The sequence below is a fragment of the Aotus nancymaae genome, unplaced genomic scaffold (genome assembly GCF_030222135.1).
Source record: "Aotus nancymaae isolate 86718 unplaced genomic scaffold, 86718_ANA_hifiasm-v0.15.2.pri h1tg000089l, whole genome shotgun sequence".
NCBI lineage: Eukaryota > Metazoa > Chordata > Mammalia > Primates > Aotidae > Aotus > Aotus nancymaae.
The window spans coordinates 26,346,848-26,367,187 of NW_026988504.1; the positions used below are offsets into that span (position 1 = coordinate 26,346,848).

At 44.7% G+C, this 20,340-nt stretch overlaps 1 protein-coding gene across 3 annotated transcripts in view; it reads right to left on the reverse strand.

The window, feature by feature from the left end:
* WIPF2 (WAS/WASL interacting protein family member 2) overlaps nucleotides 1–16,610 on the reverse strand; it is a 56,456-nt gene extending 39,846 nt beyond the window's left edge. Inside the window, exon 1 of one of the 3 annotated variants that reach the window (XM_012452014.2) lies at nucleotides 16,466–16,610. The gene's annotated coding sequence lies outside the window, so the exon portion shown is untranslated. The other 2 variants (XM_012452015.3, XM_012452016.3) reach the window with 2 other exon arrangements.
* Nucleotides 16,611–20,340: the final 3,730 nt, after the last annotated feature.

The window sequence follows — 20,340 nt, forward strand, 5'->3', positions numbered from 1 at the left end:
TAACAGCAAGTGAAAAAATCCTGACATGGGAATGTGGTTGGTGTGTTAGAGAACTAGTAAAAAGGCCAGGATAGCTAGAACAGAGTGAGGAGAGATGACACCTGAGGCTTTATAAGCCATCCTCCAAATCCAAAAGTAGTCCCCTTCTCTGTCCAATGCTGACACTGTAATACCAAAGAAACCTAAACGAACCAATAGCTTCACACTCAAACCAGAGGTTCGACTGGTTATCTTATTAATCCCACAGACAGACTATACTTGATCTCCTGGCTTAATCATATCTAGAGACCCAGTTAACTGAAGGCCTTCCAGGGTTAAAAGTCACCTGCTGGTAGTCTGCCCACCTGTTCACCTGTCCTTCATCTTTGCTCTTGAAAAGCAATCCAGTATGGGAGGTAGGAGCCCATTACTACAATGGCATAATGGTATCCAGTCCCTAGGCCAAAGAACCCCAAAATGAGAAAAGAGCCAGGAGCTGCCTAAGAGTATTCACATGCCACTCCAGGAGCCAACGACGGCAGGAGCCAAATACGTTCCTATAATTACATAGGGAATAGTCAACAGGAATTAAGAACATGCCTCCCAGAGGTTGCAGTGAGCTGAGATCATGCCACTACACTCCAGCCTGGGCAACAGAGACACTGTCTCAAAAAAGAAAAAAAAAAAAAAAAAAAAAAAGAACATGTCTCCATGTGTTCTAGGAAAGATTATAGCATTATAGCAGAGGGTTTCCACTAAAGCATTTCTGGTTCTCTAAAGTACAAGGTAACAGACTAGAATAACTTTCATGTTACATGTATTTTACCACCATCACTCCAAAAAAAAGACTTTCTATAGCTCACAGCCCTCACCTCTCAATGGAGAAAGTGCTACCACCTCTTGAAATTCTATTCAGTCAAACCTCTGGTGAAACAGATTTCTATCATATGTAGAGATGGAATTAATTAAAATTCCAAGGTTACTTAAGGGAAAAAAATTTTTCAACTACAGAAATTTTGATCACAGAAATTCAACTATGCAACAAATCTGACTGATCCAACAAGTAATAAAAAAAAAATCACATACCCATCATGAATATTAAAACTGAAAAATTGGGCTGGGTGAGGCAGCTCATGCCTGTAATCCCAGCACTTTGAGAAGCCGAAGTGGGCAGATCACCTGAGGTAGAGAGTTTGAGATCAGCTGGCCAACATGGAGAAACCCCATCTCTACTAAAAAAAAACAAAAAAAAAAAAACACAAAATTAGCTGGGTGTGGTGGTGCATGCCTGTAATCCCAGCTATTCAGGAGGCTGAGGCAGGAGAATTGCTTGAACTTGGGAGGTGGAGGTTGCAGTGAGCTGAGATCGAGCCATAGCACTCCAGCCTGGGCAACAGAGCAAGACTTCGTCTCAAAAAAAAAAAAAAGAAAGAAAATAAATGAAACCTGGATGTTTTACTCCTCCCTGAAAGAGAAAATGAAGGAAGAGGAATAAAGCTATAACTACTGCATGATGAAATTCTTTCAAACATATTTTCTTTAACAGAAACGTAATGCATCCCCCAAATGCAGCTTTCCACCCTAATGTGACTCTTTCCTCTTCCTCCAGAATATTTTTAAAGCCAGTCAAATTTAGCAGTGGGGGTTTGTATACCAACTGCAATGACACTAATGTTAACACAAGTTCTGATAACCCACTGCCATCAGACCAGCCCCAGATTATTTATTTAGATAAAAAATACCCCCTAAAAATGTAAATTTGGAAGTCTACTTATTCATATACTATCTTATGTGATAAATATTAGATACTATGGGTTATTCCCGGATATAGGGCAGCCTAGGAGCTAAGTCCTCTCTTCTAAAATGATGAAAAATCAATGAGAAGTCTACTCCTGTGTTCAATTAAATAACCACAGCTGCAAAGAAAGCGTCATTTAAAAAGATGACTAGCAATAAGTAATGCAAAAATCATGTAACTTAAATTAAATACCTGAAAATCATCCAAAACAGAAATCTGGGAATGCCCTCACTCCCAACCCCTCAAGGCGAAGAGAAAATCTTATTATCCTGAAAGCACTAAAATACAGCACTGAGAGACAGGGGGACATGTACAGAAAACAGTCAATTGCAGTAAATCAGTAATAGTTCAAAGTAATGCCTTATAACACAGCCAGTGATCAATAATCAATGAGACAATAACACTTTTGATGTAGCATTGTTTTTGTGACTTTGTTCATCAAAACTGTTCCTTGGCTGGGTACAGTAGCTCATGCCTATAATCCCAGCACTTTGGGAGGCTGAGGCGGGTGGATTGCCTAAGGTCAGAAGTTCAAGACCCATCTGGCCAACATGGTGAAACCCCGTCTCTACTAAAAATACAAAAAATAGCCGAAAATGGTGGTAGGAGCCTGTAATCCCAGCTACTCAGGAGGCCGAGGCAGGAGAATCACTTGAACCTGGGAGGCAGGAGAATCACTTGAACCTGGGAGGCAGAGGTTGCGGTGAGCCGAGATTGCTCCACAGCACTCCAGCCTGGGCAACAGAGCAAGACTCCATCTCAAAAAAAAATAAAAATAAAAACTGTTTCTTGCTTTATTTTCTTCCTTTCTTCCTTGAGACGGGGTCTCACCCTACAACCCTACAGCCCAGGTTGCAGAGCAGGTGGCACAGTCACAGCTCACCACAGCCTTGACATCCCAGGCTCAAGCAATCTTCCCACCTCAGCCTCCTGAGCAGCTGGGACTACCACATTCAACTAATTTTTTTAATTTTTTTGCAGAGACAGGGTCTCACTATGTTGCTCAGGCTTATCTTAAACTCCTGACCACAAGCAATCTTCCTGCTTTAGCCTTCCAGAAAACTGTGTCAATGTAAGTTGTAAAAATGTATTAGAGCTATTTCTATAGAGCTGCTCATCTTAGAATGCAAATCAACTCTATGTCAGAGCCAACACGGCCTCCTCAGCTGTATTTTAGTTAATAGCAGCCACAAGATTTCCAAGAACTGAGAACTAGGGTACCACAGTTAGCTTCTGCAACATTGCTGAGACAAGTACTACTTGGCTCTTAACCTCTAAGCAATTCACAACAACCAGGAGCAGCTGCAAACACATTTCCAGATGCTTTACAGACTGGCAGTAAAAGATACAACCCTTTTTCCTTTCTAGGCCTAGCAATCTATAATACAAAAGGGAGAATTGTGTCCTTTCAAAGGTAAAGTTAAAAACAAACTTCAAATCACAGTGCTTCAACATCTCCAAAAACGATGCTACCAAGGCAGATGATTAGGGCATCTGTTTTCAAAGCCCGAGTCAATTTTCCAAAAATCCAGGAATCACCAAAAACACTGATTCCTGGACTTAGAAAGTGAATTGATGCAGAGTAGCTCAATGTTCATAACTAGTATTCCTTCCTCTATTCATCCCAGAAACCAGTGGGTTTAGAGATGCTGACTAAAAAAAATGAAGTCACACAAGGCCACAGTTATTACCATCAGCCAGCATTTAATACTAAAGAGAGGAGTTAATCAGATGAAAGACACACATGCTAATTGAGAATTCCAGACCAAAGCTAGACAGGCTAAAACAGAGTCTGAATATAAAAGCAATATTAGGGGAAGGCTAAGGAGTCTGCCTGCCATGGAGATGTAAGATGGCATTAATGGTTTAAAAAGAATCCTTCTAAAGCAGGGTCTCCAAACTTGCCTGAAGATAAGATACATACATTTAGGTCATTTGTTTAAAAACAAACACATTTAAAAAAAAAAAAAATCCCTGGGCCCTAATCTAGACCAACTAAAATCAGAAGTTTTCCAGGAGAATGATCTAGTAATCTGCATAGTCGACAAGCACTTTAAGTGATTCCTGGTGTTAGAGGAGTCTAGAAAATACTATGTTAGAGGAGTCTAGAAAATACTATTCTAAAGGAGTATTAGTAATCAACTGCAAAGACATTGTGGTGTCTGAATGAATACTGGCAAGGAAAAGCTGATGAATATGTTGAATGACATGTTAAACAGGATAGATTGCATGCATTTATCAATGTTCCATCATAAAACACCATAAAAATTACAGCAAAGGGATTTTTTTATAAAGACCAAAAAACAAACCAAAAAAATTGGGAAAGGAGACAGCAGAGACAGAGAGATGGCAATAAAATTTTGGAAGGTAAAAACCAAATGCACAAGTGATAAGTACCCTCACAGAAAGTAAAAAAACTAAACACTGCAGTGGGAAGAGGCAAGCAGATTCCCACCACAGACAAACTTCTGAATCGAAACATCTCAGAAGTTAGAGGCAACTGGTACCTCGGGAAGAGGGTGTAATAGTGCAGAAGGGGCTAAACAGGAGGACTGGCTGAAAGTCTGGGCCGGCCGCAGTGGTTCACGCCTGTAATCCCAACAGTTTGGGAGGCCGAGGTGGGTGGATTACTTGAGCTCAAGAGTTCAAGATACAGCCTGGCCAACCTGGCAAAATCCCATCTCTGCTAAAAATGCAAAAAAAAAAAAAAAAAAAAAAATTAGCCGGGTGTGGTGGCTCATGCCTGTCCAGTTACTTGGGAAGCTGAGGCAGGAGAATTGCTTGAACCTGGGAGGCGGAGGTTGCAGTGAGCCAACATCGCATCACTGCACTCCAGCCTGGGCGACAGAGCAAGACTCCATCTCAAAAAAAGAAAAGAAAAGAAAAGAAATAGAAAGCCTGTATAACAAATGGATTCCTCTATCCCTCCCCATGCTGCCAGACAAATTAGAAAAGTTGAACCAGGCCGAGCACAGTGGCTCATGCCTGTAATCCCAGTAAACTGGGAGGCCGAGGCAGATGGATCACAAGGTCAGGAGTTCAACACCAGCCTGGCCAAGATGGTGAAACTCCATCTCTACTAAAAATACAAAAACAGGCATGGTGGCAGACATCTGTAATCCCAGCAACTCGGGGGGCTGAGGCAGGAGAATCGCTTGAATCCAGGAGGCAGAGGTTGCAGTGAGCCAAGATCACATGGCTGCACTCCAGCCTGGGTGACAGAGCAAGACTCCATCTCAAAAAAAAAAAAAAAGGAAGAATATTTTTTATCTAGTCAAACTACGAAGAGTAAAGGTAGAAAGGAGATAATTCAGATATGCAAGGCCTCCAGAAAGTCCCACTCTCCAAAGACTCCTTTCATAAAGCCTCTGGAAGAGGTGCTCTGCTAATGTGCTTCAATGATGAGAAGAGATTTACACCTCTGTCAGAGTTTAGGGATGAATCAGTGACTTTCAGTAAAACAAGCAGAAAACAAAAAAAGAAAGGAAGGAAAAGAATGACAATTGCTTTATCTAGAAAAACTGCACAAGAAAGTAAAGGTAATTGAATGACAGTCATTATGCTGGGCGCTAATTTTTTTTTTTATTTTAGTAACTTTCATTTCTACTTCTTTCTGGATTCATCTAGAGTTGGGGAGAAGTTGGAGGCCTGGGAACTACATTTATCAGTGCCATTGTGGTTTACATTCTACTAATACTTAAGATTTGCACAATGGAAGAAGGGTAGATGCCATTATTGCTTCTCCAGTAGCAATGAGAGGGTGTGTAGCCTCAGACACATGGCAGACATGTGGTTTGCAGCAGTTTCCAATGTTCTGCAAACTGCCTGTTTTTGGTGCTTAAGGTAGCTAAGATCATTAATAGCAGCAATTTTTTGAAATCCCTGCAACAAGGCTTTCCCTGACCTCTTCCAGACTTTCAATGGTCTTGTAAGCATCTAACATCCTCTTTGAAACAACAAAAATGGTTTTTCTTTTCCTTTTTCTTTTTGAAGAAAAGGTCTCACTCTGTCACCCAGGCTGAATGAGGTGCAGTGGTGTGATCGTGGCTTACTGCAGCCTTGACCCCCTCCCAGCTCAAGAGATCCTCCCACCTCTCAGCCTCCCAAATAGCTGGGGACTACAGGCACATGCCACCACACCCAGATAATTTTGGGTTTTTGTTTTTTTTTTGGAGACGGAGTTTTGCTCTTGTTGCCCAGGCTAGAATGCAATGGCACGATCTTGGCTCATTGCAACCTCCACCTCCCGGGTTCAAGTGAGTCTCCTGCCTCAGCCTCCTGAGTAGCTGGGATTACAGGCATATGCCGCCATGCCCAGCTAATTTTTTATTTTTTATTTTTATTTTTATTTATTTATTTTTTTTTATTTATTTTTTTTTTTGAGACGGAGTTTCACTCTTGTTACCCAGGCTGGAGTGCAATGGCGCGATCTCGGCTCACCACAACCTCCGCCTCCTGGGTTCAGGCAATTCTCCTGCCTCAGCCTCCTGAGTAGCTGGGATTACAGGCACACGCCACCATGCCCAGCTAATTTTTTGTATTTTTAGTAGAGACGGGGTTTCACCATGTTGACCAGGATGGTCTCGATCTCTTGACCTCGTGATCCACCCGTCTCGGCCTCCCGAAGTGCTGGGATTACAGGCGTGAGCCACCGCGCCCGGCCTAATTTTTTATTTTTAATAGAGATGGGGTTTCACCTTGTTGGCCAGGCTGGTCTTGAACTCCCAACCTCAAGTGATCTAACTGCGTTGGCCTCCCAAAGTTCTGAGATCACAGGCTTGAGCTATCACCTCTGGCCTCAACAGATAATATCTAAGAATGGAAAAATCAAGAAAGAACTGTATAGCTAGGTGTAGTGGTGCACACCTGTAGTCCCCACTAAGGCAGGAGGATTGCTTGAGCCCAGGAGTTCGAGGCCAGCCTGGAAAACCACAGCAAGAATTCATCTATCAAAAAAGAAAGAAAGAAAAAACGGCCTAAACATACTACATAGAAATACTGATAATAACCGGGCACAGTGGCTCACGCCTGTAATCCCAGCACTTTGGGAGGCCGAGGCAGGTGGATCATGAGGTCAAGAGATCGAGACCATCTTGGTCAACATGGTGAAACCCTGTCTCTACTAAAAATACAAAAAATTAGCTGGGCATGGTGGTGCGTGCCTGTAATCCTGGCTACTCAGGCGGCGGAGGCAGGAGAATTGCCTGAACCCAGGAGGCGGAGGTTGCAGTGAGCCAAGATCGCGCCATTGCACTCCAGCCTGGGTAACAAGAGTGAAACTCCGTCTCGGGAAAAAAAAAAAAAAAAAGAAATACAGATAATATACACCAGGAGGAAAAAACCACACACATTGCAAAAGTGGTTAAAGACAAGCAGAAATAAAGCAGTGAGCATTTTGTTCTAATTATAAGCCTTGTATACTACGTGATTCTAAATTTATGAATTCTTACTATTCTGACAAAAAAACAAACATTACCAAAAACCAAAAAACCCTAACACTGTATAAGCAAAACCACCACATAAACAAACTGACCAAAATTTCAAGGTCAGTGCTAGATCTGTTACCAATGCAGTTAAGGAGAATAGAAAATCCCAAACAAACCAAAAAAATGTAAAAGAATTAATTAAACCCAGGGCCGGGCGCGGTGGCTCACGCCTGTAATCCCAGCACTTTGGGAGGCCGAGACGGGTGGATCACGAGGTCAAGAGATCGAGACCATCCTGGTCAACACGGTGAAACCCCGTCTCTACTAAAAATACAAAAAAAAATTAGCTGGGCATGGTGGCACGTGCCTGTAATCCTAGTTACTCTGGAGGCTGAGGCAGGAGAATTGCCTGAACCCAGGAGGCAGAGGTTGCGGTGAGCCGAGATCGCGCCATTGCACTCCAGCCTGGGTAACAAGAGCGAAACTTCATCTCAAAAAAAAAAAAAAAAAAGAATTAATTAAACCCAATTCTAGAACATTATCTTGACAACTCAAATGGCAGCAGGCTGGCTAATGTGACCTGAATCTCTGCCACAGGCTGGATGTAACCACACAGTGATTAACAACCCCACAGCTTACTCTTAATAGAGGGCAAATATGTGAGCAACTTCCATTCTACCATAGGAAATCATAATCAAAATTAATTGAAAGGTAGGCACAAAACAGAGAAATGAATCTTAAAATCAATTACTGGCCAGGCACAGTGGCTCATACCTGTAATCCCATCACTTTGGGAGGCCAAGGTGGGTGGATCACCTGAGCTCAGGAGTTCAAGACCAGCCCGGGCAACATGGTGAAACCGTCTATAAAAAATACAAAAATTAGGCCAGGCATGGTAGCTTATGCCTGTAATCTCAGCATTTTGGGAGGCCAAGGCGGGTGGACTGCTTGAGATCAGGAGTTCAAGACCAGCCTGGCCAACATGGTGAAACACTGTCTCTACTAAAACGACAAAAATTAGCTGGGTGTGGTAGCATGCACCTATAATTCCAACTACTCCAGAGGCTAAGGCATGAGAGTTGTTTGACCCCAGGAGCCAGAGGCTGCAGTGAGCTGAGACTGTACCACTGCACTCTGGTCTGGGCAAGAGAGCAAGACTCTGTCTCAAAAAAAAAAAAAAAAAAATTAGCCAGATGTGGTGGCATGTGCCTGCAATTCCAGCTATTCAGGAGGCTGAGGTGGGAAGATTGCTTGAGCCCAGGAAGCAGAGGTTGTAGTGAGCAGAGATCGCACCACTGCACTCCAGCCTGGGTGACACAGCCTGACCCTGTCTCAAAAAAAAAAGTAAAATCAATTACCTTAACTCTCTTTTTAGGTCTTGTTTTCAACTTAACGCCACTAACTGCTTAAAAAAAATTCTACATCTGTTTTCAAAGAATCTTTAGATGTTCTAAGAAACTGTTAATTAGATTTAAAATGCAATTACAAGGCAGACTGAAACCTATTCATTGATGACAAAAAAAACAGCTCTTCTCAGATTTTAAGCTAGCCATATTTCATATTACTAGCTCCCAACTTCCAGGAGCCAGTATTCATCTGCACAGTCCATATATAAAAGTAGAAAAGCGGGCCGGGTGGCTCACGCCTGTAATCCCAGCACTTTGGGAGGCCGAGGTGGGTGGATCACGAGGTCAAGAGATCGAGACCATCCTGGTCAACATGGTGAAACCCCATCTCTACTAAAAATACAAAAAATTAGCTGGGATGGTGGCGCGTGCCTGTAATCCCAGCTACTCAGAAGGCTGAGGCAGGAGAATTGCCTGAACCCAGGAGGCGGAGGTTGCGGTGAGCCGAGATCGCACCATTGCACTCCAGCCTGGGTAACAAGAGCGAAACTCTGTCTCAAAAAAAAAAAAAAAAGTAGAAAAGCATAGACAGAGAACAGTCAGAAGGAAAATCCAGTGATGACAGTCTCCACTAAGAAAAGGCCTGAAAGAAGACTTAAGCAGATGCTCCATAAAATGATGATCCAGACCTCACATGGAGAGAAGTGTCTTGCCTCATTTCAAAAATAATATATTAAGTCCCAACTCACCACGGATAATCTAATGACAAAGCTGTGACTTTCATTGTCAAGGAGTCTCTTCTCTTGCATTCTAATACCCTTAAGCCATCAGAAACACAGATGCTCCTTGCTGAAATGCTGGAAAAATTTGCACATTTTCATCTCTTGATCACCAGTGATAGGCTGCTAAGTCAAGAGTCTACTTTAAGCTATAAAAACAGGGCAAGCTGATACAATTAAACAAGAAAGGTAACTAAATCAAACAGGACCATCTGGGTTTTGAGTATTGTGATTTCTGAACAAAAGTCAATATACTTACAGATAAAAATGCTTTATATTCAGAATTGTAATGGCCCTCGGGCTACCTTGTGCGTCCAATAAGACTTACGAGTCGTGCTAAGACATATGGTCTAGATGATGAGTGTGACAGAATACTATATTTATCAGTTCAAAATAAAACATCTGTTTTCTCCCTAGCCCATGAAGATTATTTTAAAAACGGCCGGGCGCGGTGGCTCACGCCTGTAATCCCAGCACTTTGGGAGGCCGAGGCGGGTGGATCATGAGGTCAAGAGATCGAGACCATCCTGGTCATGGTGAAACCCCATCTCTACTAAAAATACAAAAAATTAGCTGGGCCTGGTGCCGCATACCTGTAATTCCAGCTACTCAGGAGGCTGAGGCAGGAGAATTGCCTGAACCCAGGAGGCGGAGGTTGCAGTGAGCCGAGATCGCGCCATTGCACTCCAGCCTGGGTAACAAGAGCGAAACTCCGTCTCAAAAAAAAAAAAAAAAAAAGTTCTGTCCTTATTTCTAAGACAGAGAAAGAAAGAGTTTAAATGTCTCACACCTGGCTCTTAAGATGATAAACATACTGCCTTCTGGCTGAGCACTGGGAGGGCAGAAATGGAAGAAGGAAAACTCACTTACCCACAAATCTCAGACATTGCATCCCATACTAGAGTGTACTACCTTAGAAGAATATTCTATTTTTTAAACCAACTATCCCCATCTGAATACATATGGAGAATGTTTTCACAGTAAGAGGGATTACTGGGAGGAAAAAAAAAAGGATTATTAGATTCAGTATTTCCAGAAGCACAGAAAGTAGGTCAGTGGATTTGTACTTTAGAAATATTATAAATACTTGCTAAAAACAAATTATTTCCACTGAGGGGCCTCAAAATCCAATGGCACTCAATTTGAATCCATGAGGCTTAAAAAACTAAAATTTTTTTGAAAATCAATTACAATGGCTGAGCCCAGTGGCTCACACCTATAATCCCAGCACTTTGGGAGGCTGAGGAGGCAGGCAAATTTTTTGAGTCCAGAAGTTCAAGACCAGGCTGGGCAACATGGTGAAACCCCATCTCTACAAAAAATAAAAATTAGCGAGGCATGGTTGCATTCGCCTGTAGTCCCAGCTACACAGGAGGCTGAAGTGGGAAGAACACCTGAGCCTGAGCTGGGGGAGGTCGAGGCTACAGATCGCGCCACTGCACTCCAGCCTGGGCGACAGAGAGAGACCCTGTCTCAAAATAAACAGGGAATGATCTTCACAATCCATACCAAAACATATTGGAGATAACCCTACCTTAGTGAAAAAAAGAAAGTATTTACTAAGTAGAACACATTGTTAGATAGTCATTGCAGATTGCTCTAAGTTTGCCACACCTAAATGACAAGGAAGAAACCAATTCCTGGCTCCCCTATCTGATAACTTACATACTTCCACAGGCTCTTTCTGCAAACTAAGCCAAAATCTGAGTTAAGATTGACACAGACATTAGCAAACATATCACCTTGTTTTCCTATTAACATTGTTTTTCCCCATAAAGGTCTATTTAACATTTTTTAAGTAGCCCTCCATAGATAATATCAAGAAATGCTCATACATTTAGCTTGTAGTTCCTCAGGAACCACAAGGAAAAAAAAAAAAGAATAAAAGGAAAACAAAAAGTTGGAAATACTATCTTCTCTTCTACAATGCCCTGGACTTTTAAAGCTAGGCAAAGGCAATGATTCTGCATTTAATCACCAGATGAATAAGAAACAGATTTGAATTTAGAAGAAAGATAAAAGACTGCAAGAACATTCAGTAAAGAGTACTGCGCCTCTATGTCTCTGCAGAGCAGCTCTCGGGATCTGCCAATGAACCTCATTTTGACATGGAACGCCCCATCCACTCTAATCCGGGGCATCTCCCTCAAGACACAGTCAGTCAACCAGAACTCTGCCAACTTTTGCCTGGGAGTTGTGCGAAGAACAGTAGCAACAAGAGCCTACTTTGAGAAGGAGATCAACAATCACACTCAAGAAGAAAAGAAGTTATTTGGCAAAGAGATGCATGTTGCCAAAATGTTAGTCACAGCTTCAAGGGCCCAGTTTGTGTCTCTACAACTATTCTTTGCTTTGACAGAGTCCATTCTCTGACCCAGGAAACAGCTCAGCTTCTGTCACCCTCCCCATCTGAAGCAGTGAAGAATCCTTTCAATTTGGCAGTATCAAACTGTGACACAGACAAGATGTCCACCACAGACTAAAAGGAGAGAAAAAATGTGTAATTTGCCATTTTCTACTTAGGACTGGCTCAAGAAGAACAATGGAAAACTGTGACAGGACAGGAAAAATGGAAAATCATTACGTCAAAGAAGCAGGCTGTACCAAAAGCCTGCCCAGGAGCACTGAGCCTCCATAAGTTATCTCAAAATCCCCTTAAAACACAAACCAAAAAGGTATGCTGTAGGTTGAAATAGCATAGTATTAAGCAGGTTTTTACTCCCAAATAAGTACATATATTTTGTAGCCTGCGGGGTTGTAAAAAGACTATGTTTGCTGACGCTGCCTGAAGCAACAGCTCATGAATTTTATACTTAATTCAGAGCAGGAAAACAGACTAAAGTATACCAGGTTACTCTCCCAATCAGAGAGCCCAAGTAAAGAAAGAACATTTAATAATTTTCTCTTCAACAGAACAAGACCTTTCTCTTGCCCTTTTTTTTTTTTCTAAAAACACCTAGTGAGTCTAGAATCTTCCCTTCATAAAAGCCATCAGTAAAACCTGAAAACTCCAATGTTCACACCTCCCCTGCATTTCACCTTTGTGCCGGTATCAGGTAACTTATCACTACCAGCTAGGGTAAACACTACTCTGGTATCAAGTGTGAGACAGAATTAGAAATGACCAGCCTGGCCAACATGGTAAAACCCCATCTCCACTAAAAATACAAAAATTAGCCAGGCGTGGTGGCAGGTGCCTGCAATCCCAGCTACTTGGGAGGCTGAGGCAGGAGAATCGCTTGAACCCAGGAGACGGAGGTTGCAGTGAGCCAAGATTGCACCACTGAACTCCAGCCTGAGCAACAGAGTGAGACTCTGTTCCAAGAAAAAAAAAAAAAAATGCCCCAGCTGGACACAGTGGCTCACACCTGTAATCCCAGCACTCTGGGAGGACGAAGCAGGCAGATCACTTGAGGTCAGTTCAAGACCAGCCTGGCCAACATGGCGAAACCCAGTCTCTACTAAAAATACAAAAAATTAGCCAGGCACAGTTGTTAGTGCCTGTAATCACAGCTACATGGGAGGCTGAGGCAGAGAATCACTTGAACCTGGGAGGCGGAGGTTGCAATGAGTTAAGATCGCACCACTGCACTCAAGAGTGAGACTCTGTCTCAAGGAAAAAAAAAAAAGAATTAGAAATGCCCCCTTTTTAGCAAATCCACATCCTTAGAAATGCCAAAACTCCTAGCTACTCAAAGAGGCTGAGGCGGGAGGACCACTTGGGCCCAGGAGTTCAAGATTGCAGTGAGCTATGATCGCATCACTGCATTGCCGTCTGGGCAACAGAGTGAGACCTGTCTCTTAGAAAGAAAAAATTCCCAAGATTTTCTGGAACACTTCTTCTAAGCTAAACAAGTTCACTTATGAGCAAAGGGTTCGAGTATTATACCCAAAGAAAAAGCTAAAACAGTCGGGGTTTCAAAGGATTAAAAATAATTTAAAATGGTCTACAAACACACTGATCTCTACCAACTGACAAGGACACAGCAACTAGACCTAAGCATAAGGCTCAACTGTCCAAAATACTATTTTTCAGTGAATTCTCAAAGAATCTATGAAGAAAGTCAGTGTCGGTCAAGCCACCACAAGGGCTGGGCATGGTGGCACACACCTGTAATCCCAGCACTTTGGGAGGCCAAGGTAGGCAGATCACTTGAGGCCAGGAGTTCAAGACCAGCCTGACCAACATGGTGAAACCCCATCTCTACTAAAATACTCAGCCAGGCGTGGTGGTGTGTGCCTGTAGTCCCAGCTACTTGGGAGGCTGAGGCAGGAGAATCGCTTGAACCCGGGAGGCGGAAGTTGCAGTGAGCCGAGATTGCGCCACTGCACTCCAGTCTGGGCAACAAGTGTGAAACTCACTGAATATGCATCAAATCAAAACCAATTATTCCCTGGTCAGCACATGGGCACACACACACATAGGCACGCGTGTGCGCACGCGCGCACACACACACACACAAAGGAGCAAGGCTGAGAGGAAGAAACAGAAAGACATGTTTCCTTTTTTTGTTTTTGTTTCTGTTTGAGGCAGAGTTTCACTCTTGTTGCCCAGACTGGACTGCACGGCATGATGTCAGCTCACTGCAACCTCTGCCTCCTGGGTTCAAGTGATCCTCCTGCCTCAGCCTCCCAAGAGGCTGAGATTACAGGGGCCCGCCACCACATCCAGCTAATTTTTGTATTTTAGTAAAGACAGGGTTTCACCATGTTGGTCAGGCTGGTCTCAGACTCCTGACCTCAGGTGATCCAACCGCCTTGGCCTCCCAAAGTGCTGGGATTACCGGAGTGAGCTACTGTCTCCAGCCTTCTTTTTCTTTAAAAGACAGGGTCTTGCTATGTTGCCCAGAATGGGCGAACTCTTAGGCTCAAGCAATCCTCCTGCCTTAGCCTCCCAAGAAGCTGGGATTACAGGCAGGGGCACCATTGTCTATCTTCTAAATATTAATATCTCAATCTCGTTTTTCAGAGATCACTTCTATACAACCACTTAAAGACCCCCTGTGTTAACACAAGCTTTTAGAGGCAGGGACAGATGAGACCTATATTTCAAAAGGGGAAAAAAAATGAAAGTTTAATGATTTGCCTTGAAGGTAAATCCATAGGTAGGCCAAAACCTTCCTTATTCCCTGAGGTTCTCTTCTGATTTGTAAAAGGAGAACAGAATAGCCAAAAACATTCAGTAAGACAGTCAAAAACCAAAACTGTAAGGCAAAAATAACAGCATGAAAAAGGAATGCAGACCCTGGGAGAGCCCAAAGCAGTAACAGATTATTGAAGTCCTTTAAAAAATACAAATTCTGGGCCAGGCATGGTGGCTCATACCTGTAACCCCAGCACTTTGGGAGACTGAGGTGGGAGGATCACTTGAGACCAGGAGTTACCAGACTAGCCTGGGGAACAGAGCAAGACTCCTTCTCTACAAAAAAAAAAAAAAAAAAATTTATATATGTATAAGTTAGGCAGGAGTAGTGGGCCCACCTGTGGTCCCAGCTACTGGCAAGGCTGAGATGGGAGGATCACTAGAGCCCAGAAGGTCGAGGCTTCAAGGAGCCATGATCATGTCACTGCACTCCATCTTGGGTGACAGGGTGAGACCACGTCTCTTAAAAAATAATCATCATAATTCCATCACATACCATCTCCTTGCCCCAATGTTATCTAAGAACTTTCCAGCCGGGAGAGGTGGCTCACGCTTGTAATCCCAACACGTGGGAGGCCGAGGCGGGCGGATCACCTGAGGTCAGGAGTTCGAGACCAGCCTGACCAACATGGTGAAACCCCATCTCTACTAAAAATACAAAAATTAGCTGGGCATGGTGGTGAACGCCTGTAATCCCAGCTACTCTGGAGACTGAGGCAGGAGAATCGCCTGAACCTATGAGGCGGAGGTTATGGTGAGCCAAGACTGTGCCACTGTATTCATCCTGGATGACAGAGCGAGATTCTGTCTCCAAAAAAAAAAAAAGAACTTTCTTTCCTGATCAAAAACTCGACCATACACACTGCCATGCTGAACACTTTAAGATTTCTATCGTGGCCTGGCGCAGTGGCTCACACCTGTAATCCCAGCACTCTGGGAGGCCGAGGTGGGAAGATCGCTTGAGCCCAGGAGTTCAAGACCAAACTGGGTAACAAGAGCGAGACTTCATCTCAAAAACAAACAAACAAAAAATTCCATCTTCCCTCATTTCACACCACTTCAACATGAACCCTCAACTCTAGACGTTCCAAAGTGCATCTCAACATTCTCAATCTAACCTTTAACTTTATTCTGATTCCTTTTCTTTTTTTTTTTTTTTTTTTTTTTGAGACGGAGTTTTGCTGTTGTTACCCAGGCTGGAGTGCAATGGCGCGATCTCGGCTCACCGCAACCTCCGCTTCCTGGGTTCAGGCAATTCTCCTGCCTCAGCCTCCTGAGTAGCTGGGATTACAGGCACGTGCCACCGTGCCCAGCTAATTTTTTGTATTAGTAGAGATGGGGTTTCACCATGTTGACCAGGATGGTCTCGATCTCTTGACCTCGTGATTCACCCGCCTCGGCCTCCCAAAGTGCTGGGATTACAGGCTTGAGCCACCGCGCCCGGCCTCTGATTCCTTTTCAACCAACGCTCTCAAGATTCCCTCTAGTGTAAGCAGTTTCCCTAGCCATCTTCCAAACCCCTACCTTTCACCTAACTCAATCCCCAAAATGTCACACTGGGCTCCTCACCCACAGCATCCTGCTAATTAGCTGTTTCCAACAGGTCCTCCGTTCCCGTCTCCCTTTTGCGCACGATTATCTCGTTCCTCACCCTGAGTTGCCTCCTTACCTCACCCAATCCTTCAGGAGCCCTTATTACCGGTGTCTCAAAATCCTTCCTCCCCATTTTCCCAGTACGCGCTCGCCCCAGACCAATACCCGACCATTCCTCCCCAGATTCCCCACGCCCTCTCTCTTTCAGGTTCTTCCGATCCAGCCCCTAGGCCTCCGCCCCTCAGGCCCCGCCCCCAAGACCCTTCTCCCCCTCCGGCCCCTCCTCCAATGCCCCCCTCTCCTCAAGCCCCGCCCTGAGCCCCCCTTCCCCGGCTTTCCCTCCCAGGCAGGTCCGCAGGTCATTTCAGCGACGGACCCAGCCGCTCTGGCCTCTTTCCAACCTGGCCGCAGCTGCTCTGGGAGCGAATCCTCCACTGCCTACGCTCCGGCTTCGTCCTGTACAGCTCGCCCCCCGGCAAGCTCTCTCTCTCGCCGCCGCCGCCGCCGCCCCTTTTGCCAACCCGGAAATGGATCTGCTCCCACCGTCCCCAGCGTCCGCGAACAAAATGGAGGAGGGGGAAAAAGGAGGAGGGAGCAGGGAGTGAGAAGACGCGAGACGCATGCGCTCCTGGGAAGCCCGCCCTCTGCCGGCGCACGTACAGGCGGAAGCGAGTGAGTGGCTGCCATCTTGGGAAGGTCGCAAGAATTCCGCTTACCAGCTAAAAGCAGAGTTTGCAACATTAGCTGCAATTGGAATCACCTGGCAAGATTTAAATAACTGTGATGCCTGTTTCCCACTCCCGGAAATTTTAATTTAATTCTGGGGTGCAGTCTAGGCTTGAGGAAATTGTGCAGGTGATTCTAACGTGTTGTCAAAGTGGAGAACCACTGAGCTAAACAGTCATTTTTGAATATACTCCTTTCGTCTTTAATCCGCCGCACACACACACCCTCCCTGCTAAATATCCTTCCCTAATCTCGAGTTAACCAAGAACCCGCCTCAGCCAACCTTGCAAAGTCCAAGTTGTCAAGCTCCGGTTGGCATAGCAACAGAGGCAGGCCTCTGCTCACAAGTCATCCTTTACGTCATCTTAGCCACCTGACCCTGGTCTCTTCTTTCTCAGGCTGGGGTTTCCTCCAGCTTCCAGAGCTGTAGGTTGGTGCTATGGACTCCTCCAGCTGCTTGGGCCAGAGAGAGAAATCCTGTGCCCTCCTTGATGGAGCTGCTGTTAACAACCCCTGACAGCTGACTAAGGATCTCACCCTAGTCCACCCAGAAAAGCGCTTTCCAATATAGCTTCAAAATACTCTTTGGTTTAATTCCGTTCCTAGCACAGAATCCGAAGTAAGGGGATAAGATTGGGACTTAGTCACCATTACTTACAAACTGTGTGCCCTTGGGCCTCAGCTACCCTATCTGTAAAATGGGTCTAATAGTGCCTGTCCCGTCTGTCTCAGAGTTGCTGGAAGGCTGAAATCAGGTAATGAATGGGAAAACATGTAATAGACCGTAAGTTATTATTTTTGTTTTCCTTCTGTTCTGCCATCAGTAGTACTAGGCACCACCCACTATTCAAGTAAATGTCACATCGAGTACCTGCTAAACACCAAGAGATGGCTACAGAGGTGACTAAGACAGAGCCTCTGCCCTCAGGGAACTCACTACATTGGTGGGTAGACTGGTGCATAAACAGCTAGTTGAGATACAAGTCAGCATGTGACTAGTGCTGTCGGATATCAGACAAGGGAGCAATTAATTCCTGCCAAAGAATGGAAGGAGGTTTCCTAAATGGTTTGGAGCTGGACCTTGAAGGATGAATGGAATTTTATTACTAATTAGAGAAGGCAGGGAACACATTGCAGGCATGGGATCAGGGACACAAGGTAAAGATTTTCTTTCTTTCTTTTTTTTTTTTTTAAGACGGAGTTTTGCTCTTGTTACCCAGGCTGGAGTGCAATGGCGCGATCTTGGCTCACCACAACCTCCGCCTCCTGGGTTCAGGCAATTCTCCTGCCTCAGCCTCCTGAGTAGATGGGATTACAGGCACGCGCCACCACGCCCAGCTAATTTTTTGTATTTTTAGTAGAGACGGGGTTTCACCATGTTGACCAGGATGGTCTCAATCTCTTGACCTCGTGATCCACCTGCCTCGGCCTCCCAAAGTGCTGGGATTACAGGCATGAGCCACCGCGCCCAGCCCTAAGATTTTCAACCATCTACATCCTGCATGCCTATAGGTGGGGCAATGGAGCCAGGGAGACAGTGGGTCTAAACTCCTTACCAGTCTCTCAGCTCTTCAACCTCATCTCCTCCCTGTCCCCTCCTCATTCACTCTACATTATGAGGACCTGATTTCTATCACTGCAATGTACCCCATACAGCAGTTCCTATCCTCTGCCTCTTCCTCATTTTTCTTTTTCTTTTTCTTCCTTTTTTTTTTTTTAGATGGGGTCTCCCTCTGTTGCCAGACTGGAGTGCAGTGGCACGATCTCGGCTGACTGCAACCTCCGCCCCTCGGGTTCAAGTCATTCTCCTGCCTCAACCTCCCGAGTAGCTGGGACTACAGGCTGACGCCATCATGCCCAGCTAATTTTTGTATTTTTAGTAGAGACAAGGTTGCACCATGTTGGCCAGGATGGTCTCTATCTCTTGACCTCGTTATCCACCTGTCTCGGCCCCAGTGTTCCTTTTTTATAACAAATATATTGCAACACTACTATCTGTTTAATTAACAGATAATATAATATGCCTGGACACATAATTTCAAAAAACAAATCAATATGATGTCTTGATTATAAAAAAGACAAATAGGCCTGGCACAGTGGTTCACACCTGTAATCCCAGCACTTTGGGAGGCTGAGGTGGGTGGATCACCTGAGGTTAAGAGTTCGAGACCAGCCTGGCCAATATGGTAAAACCTCATCTGTACTAAAATACAAAAAATTAGCCAGGCATGGTGGCGGGCACCTGTAATCCCAGCTACTGGGGAGGCTGAGGCAGGAGAATCGTTTGAACCTGGGAGGTGGAGGTTGCAGTGAGCTGAGATTGCACCACTGCACTCCAGCCTGGGCGACAGAGCGAGACTGTCTCAAAAAAAAAAAAGAGTCATGTGGGGCCAGGTGCAGTGGCTCACGCCTGTAATCCCAGCACTTTGGGAGGCCGAGGTGGGTGGATCACCTGAGTCCAGGAGTTTGAGAGCAGCCTGGCCAACATGGTGAAACCCTGTCTGTACTAAAAATACAAAAATTAGCCAGGCATGGTGGCAGGTGCCTGTAATCCCATCTACTCAGGAGGCTGAGGCAGGAGAATCGAGTGAACCTGGGAGGTAGAGATTGCAGTGAGCCAAGATCGTGCCACTGCACTCCAGCCTGGGTGACAAGAGCAAAACTCTCTCTCTCTATATATATATGTATATATATATATATACATATATATATATATACATATATATATATGAAAAACAAAAATTAGCTGGACATGGTGGTGGGCATCTATAATTCCAGCTACTCAGAAGGCCGAGGCAGGAGAATTGCTTAAACCCAGGAGGCAGAGGTTGCAGTGAGCCACGATTATGCCACTGCACTCTAGCCTGGGCGACAGAGCGAGACTATGGAAAAAAAGTAAAAAAAAGAGTCATCTGGAACCCAAGGATGATTCTTGGTTGGGTGTCCCTTGTATTGCAGCACTCCAGTATCTCTGACCACTGCCCATCAAATGCCAGTAGCATGTTCTTATAATTGTGATAGATGGACAACCACATTTCCGAAATGGTCCTGTGAAGATCTACTGCCCAGGCGATGCTGTCAAGCTGACAGGGGCCAATTTGTGAAGGTCTTAATTATGTATTGGGAAAAGTTAGATTTTCTCAACAGAAACCATTGAAAGGCTTCAGCAGAGAAGACCAAGATATTCTTGATATTCTAGAAAGATACCTCTGACTGCGGCATGGCAGATGGATTAATGGGGCCAGGTTGGAGGCAGGAATGCCAGTTGGGAGACTGCTATGAAAGGCCAACTGAGAGATGACAGTGGTCTACACTGAGTGGCTGTTGGGCACCGGCTTGTCACAGAGCCCCTGAAAGCAGGGCTGTCTGTCTGTCTACAGAGCCTAAGGCCTCTTAGTTCTCCCCACTCTTGAATAGGGTGAGACTTTGGGCGAATTATCCAACCCCTACCAGCCTCAGGTTCCTCATCTGCAAAGTAAGCAGATAAGCCCAAATGGAAGATATCCTAAGTGTTTACACACACGGAAACCACTCACCAGTCTTAGCCATG